At 45.8% G+C, this 5,320-nt stretch overlaps 1 pseudogene across 1 annotated transcript; it reads left to right on the top strand.

The window, feature by feature from the left end:
- Positions 1–292: 292 nt before the first annotated feature.
- On the top strand, positions 293–3,072 carry LOC147997870 (sperm motility kinase Y pseudogene; annotated as a pseudogene). Its single transcript, XR_015647533.1, has 2 exons — positions 293–1,871; positions 2,582–3,072. The product of XR_015647533.1 is annotated as a sperm motility kinase Y pseudogene (transcript).
- The last annotated feature ends 2,248 nt before the right edge of the window (positions 3,073–5,320 follow it).

Below are 5,320 nucleotides of genomic sequence, written 5' to 3'. Positions count from 1 at the left end.
GACGATTTTTATTTTCATCATTTTTTTTTGTATGTGTGTGCTCTTGGCTTTCTCTTTTGGGGTTGGTTATTTGGGTGGCTTTTACTTATGACTCTTCATATTTTCCCCTTAACTTTTTCATAATTTTGCTCTATTTTTCTAGTCTAGTTTTTACTTTGTCTTTGTTTGTTTTTTTTTCTTTTTCTTTTGTTTGTTTCTTTTAGGTACCACAAGTGTAATTTTAGCTCCTATATTGCTCCATCTTTTTCATTATTTGATTCCATTTTTGTTATTTTTAGGTAGCATTAGTACTGATAAAATGCCTACAGAGACTGAGGAGGAGTTACCAACCCCTACACCCGAGCCCAGTATCTCTGAGGAGGGCAACTTCCATTCCCAATACCAAGTATTGGGGACAATTGGGCAAGGGGGCAACGCCAAAGTCCTCCTGGCCCACCACCGGCTCACAGGAACCCCGGTGGCTGTCAAAGTTCTGCGAAAGGACAAGCAGTGGTTCCAGCCAGCCATGATGGAAGCAAACATAATGAGAAAGATCAACCACCCCAACATAGTGTCTCTCATACAAGTTATTGAAAAGGAAACGAGAATATACCTCATAATGGAGCTGGTGGAAGGCCAAGAACTCTACCAGTACATCAGAGAGTCAGGGCACATAGAGGAGGATGAGGCCCGGCAAATATTTGAACAGATATTGTCAGCAGTGAGCTACTGCCATGGAAAGGGGATTGTTCACCGAGACCTCAAACTGGACAATATAATGATTGATAAAAACAAAAAGGTCAAAGTCATCGACTTTGGGCTTAGCACCCAATTTCAACCTGGAAAAATGCTAAACCACCACTGCGGCACGTACTCTTTTGGTTCCCCTGAACTCCTCCTTGGCCATCGGTATGACGGGCCGAAGAATGATATGTGGATTATAGGAGTGGTCTTGTACTGTATGGTAGTGGGAAAGCTCCCATTTGATTCAGTGATCATCCAAGAACTGCAGAGACAAGTAGTGGCAGGGGTATATCCTGCTCCCTGTGGGGTTTCAAAAGAACTGGAGGACCTCCTTAGTAAATTACTGAGGGTAAATCCCAACTTTAGACCAACAGCAAGAAAGGCGATGAAACACCCTTGGTTCAAAGAACACTGGAACGGATTGATAGGTCCCTATGAAGAAATGCTTCCCCTCACACCAGACCCGGCCATTTTGGATGCCATGAAAAGCATTGGATTCCAAGCCTCTGTAGTAAAACACTCTTTAAAACAAAGAAAATATAATGAGGAAATGGCAACTTATTTCTTTCTACAAAAGCAGGCTCTCCAGGGGGATGGCTGCACAGCCCAGGCACAGCAAGTGAGTCCCGTTGTAGCCCCATTTCCTAGCCTTGATCCTGCTGCTGCTTTTAGATTAGAACCAAAGAGGAGTGGAAGCCTGCCAGTCCTTGGCACCTTGCGGGTGTCATCCTCCCATGGTCACGTATCTCACTATGGCCAGAATGCTCATCCAAAAGGAGGCAAAAGATCCACTGTGGCTGGTCGTCTCAGGCCTCTACCGATGACACCTACACAGGACCACTATCACAAATGTGCCGTGAGTGTCCCATGCATTCAAACAACAAGCATCTTCACTGAGAAGAGTAGCAATAAGGAAATCAAAGAAGACAACCCACTCTCCCACAGAGCCCCATTAGAGGATAAGCCCATCCCCAGCAGGGTCCGGCACAGAGGTTTTAAGGGGTGGACCAGGAATATAGCAAATGCCCTGATAAAGCTGTGTTGCTGCATGCCAAGGAGAAAGAAACCTCGCCTGGGGCAGAACAGAATCTCCCCCCAGAAATGAGCCACAGGGAGAGTCCAGAGAACAAGCAGCAGGCATAGCCCAGGTACCTTTGTGCTTTGTCCTTTTCAGTTTGCTCTATGCTGGTCCTTCCTCTGTCTCTGGTTTCCATTTTCCCCACAATTCTTACCTTGTATCTGCTCTAAGTTCTTTATGAGGTTTCCCCAACACCAAGCCTTCTCCCTCTTCTTGATTTCTCCTCTTCCCAGCAGGGACCCAATAGGATTGATGAGTTCCACACTCTACAGAGTTTTCTAGTTGGCCCATCCCTTCAGATGGACTCCAGCTCCCCCTTAGGCCAATAGCTCCCACAAGGTGAGGACAAGAGGTTCATGGGCTCATGGACTCCTCCAGGGGCTACTGATCTTTTCACATGTGGTCATCAATCACAAGTGCTGCAGAACAGAGTCTTATGTTTTCAAATATAACATCCCATTCCATTAAGCCTCAAAACTAATTAACAAGGTTTTTCATTGAATAAGTATCAACAACCTAATTTGTGGGTTATAGTTGATGGTCAGAATCCTGCATGCATGCATATTGTTTTGCATACTGGTTTTTTTTGTTCCTAAGACCTAGTGATCTATTGAATTTTATAGGTAGTAGTTCTAAATGGTTTCTTTCAAAGACCTCAACTGAGAAGTAGAAAAAAGAAGTTATAATATAGTAAGGCAAATCAAAGCCCCAAATGGTAAGCTAAGAATTCTACCTCACTGTCTTTTTTGCTTGGAATAAATTGTCTTGTCTCTTTCACAGTGTCATCTGGAAATTCTTTCATGTCCTCAGTATAAACAGTAGGTGATTTCAGACACATGGCAATGGAAAAGACAACAGCAGAAACTACAGCAGCAACAGGAGTAGCAACAATAGCAGAAGCAGCATTAGGCACAGCAGCAGCAGGAGGAGGAGAACGAGGAGGGTAGGAGGAGGAGGAGGAAGAGGAAGAGAGGAGGAGAAAGAAGAGGAGGAGGAGGAAGAGAAGGAAGAGGAGGAGGAGAAAGAGGAGGATGAACAGCAGGGGGAAGATTTTGATTCCCTGTCCCCGTGAGAATTGCTGATGACTACTTCTGGACACAGATATCATGCTGAGAACTGTTTATCAAAATGATTTAACAGAATATTAATTTTCATAGAAGACATGTCAATGTTCCTGAGGGCATGCAGCCCTGGAAAAGAGAGCCAGATGGCTGAGGCAAGCAGTGTGGAATGTTCTTACTGAGGAAGACCTTCTCAAAGCTGATGATGTAATAGGCATGAAGGAGCATTTCATGGGAGTCACGGTCCCATGCCCCTGTGTCAGGGCACACAGAGCTCCTAGCCTTGCATCCTGCGTGAGAGGGGACCTGGAATATTCCCTGATCCCCACAGGGTCCTGGATTGCTTGGTTCCCCCTCAATCATGGTCCTCCCTGTGCCCCATGGGGTCCGCAGCTTCTACGGGCTGAATTTATATCAGTGATTAACTGGAGCTGGACCACAACCACACCACAGGCAAGCCCTGGGCACTGAGGACATTAAGAGCAGCAGACAACATCTCCTCCGCTGCTTCTGACTCTGCTCCACAAGCCTATGTAGATGTTCCTGAGGTAGGTTCATCAGAGACATCCTATGCCATGGCATGGAGGCTCCCAAGAACTTCTACGATCAATATGAGCCACACAAGAGCCCACAGTCCATCCTGGGAGAACATTAAAGTATCTGGAATTATCAGGGACCCTAAGGTAGGTTCGTCAGGATATGGAGCTGATGTATGGTGGGATGCTTGGAGGATACAGCCTAAGGCAACGTAGAGGAAAGTGTGTTATGAGAGCTAAGACAGAGCAACCACACAGTCTGAGAACAAGTTTGCTTAAGTGAAATTTGGCCGTCCTTGAACTCTCTGTTCTTCCAGGGTAGGATGGCCTATGGGGCCCAGGACAGAGCGACCATGCCAGAATTACAATGGTCTGTAATAGAGATGGAGAAGGTGTCAGGATGGGACTTGGGCAGTGGATGGAGCTCTATGACTGCAAAGCCTGCCTAGGCTCCAAAAACCCAGAGCTGGCTGCTGCAGGAAGTCCTAGATCACAACTCTGCAGTTCCTCTTCCCAGGTCTTGCTTTTAACTACTGGACCCAACACAAAGCCTCCCTTGCAGGCTTACCAGAGCATGAAAATGAAATGGCCACCTCCTGTAACAAGAAACACTTCTAGAAGAGGAAGGAGACATCAATACATTCACAAAATCTTCAACTCGAAATCTGTCTTGCCAATAAGTGTGCAGGGATAAAGGTAAAGCAGATATTGAGGGACCAACCAATCAATGACTGACACAAAGTGAGATCTGTCTCATGTGACAGACACAACCTCTGACGCTATTTATGATATTCTTTCTGATTTACTTGCAGACAGAAAAGTAGCACACCTGTCTCCAGAGGCTTCACTCAGCAGCTGAAAGCCACAGCCAATCCTCAGATGGAGCTTGGGAAGTCTTGTGGAAGAGTGGGGGGAGAGTGACAAGGAAACTGGTTGGGTTAAAACACTACAAGAAGTCCCCTACCGTCAGATACCTTGGACCATGGAGTATGCTAGAGCCTGTGCAACCAACTCCAGAGCCGGGTTAGCTATCTGCCGTTGGTCTCCATGTGGGTCATCTGACAAGTAGATCCAGGACTGTCTCAGTCTGTGTTGCCTGCCATTGGATCTGTTCCCCATACCCGGACTGCCTGATTGTAAATCTGTGGGGCAGAATGTGCTCGGGCCACCTGGGACTAGATGTCCCAGGGTGGTGTGGTACCCAGGGTGTCTCCCCTTGTCCAAAGAGAAGGGAGAGCATTATGGTAGAAAGGATTTGTAAGGTGGGACTGGGAAGGGAAGAGGGAGAGTGACTGGGATCAGGATGTAACCTGAATAAAGAAGAAATTATTGGAAGTAAAAAAGTTAGCCTGGAAAATGGAAAGATTGATAAGTGGCTAAGAGCACTGAATGCTCTTCCAGAGGTCCTGCGTTCAAATCCCAGCAAACACATGGAGGCTCACAAATGTCTCTAATGACATCTGATGCCCTCTCTCGTCTTTCTAAATACAGCTACCCTGTACGTATGTATAACGAATGATTGAATGAATGAATGAATGAATGAATAAATAAATAAATAAATAAATAAATTTTACCCTGTCTTAGTTATCAGGCAATGAATAAAATGTCGAGATTATGTTCAAACCCATGTCATGGATTGCCTGGATCTTTTAGATCTTCAGGAAACATCTCAAGGAAGAACAAGAGAGGCTGGAGAAGAATGGGGAAAGGTTTGATCCCTGAAGTTCCTCAGTGTCCACTAGCACAGCACTTGTCCTTGGGAGATGACATCTTTCACTCTTCCTGACTGTTGCACCAATCAGAATTACAAGCTCTGTGGATGAACCTGTAAAAGAGGACAGTTGCTCTTGGGCCAATATGGAGGTTCCTGACCTCTCAGCAAGCTCACTGCTGACTTTTGAGGTCTCTGGAGGGTGAGCAAA

This window comes from Rattus norvegicus, unplaced genomic scaffold (genome assembly GCF_021556685.1).
Source record: "Rattus norvegicus strain SHRSP/BbbUtx unplaced genomic scaffold, alternate assembly SHRSP_T2T haplotype2-0000033, whole genome shotgun sequence".
Lineage (NCBI taxonomy): Eukaryota > Metazoa > Chordata > Mammalia > Rodentia > Muridae > Rattus > Rattus norvegicus.
This window is presented reverse-complemented; position numbering and strand designations above follow the sequence as displayed.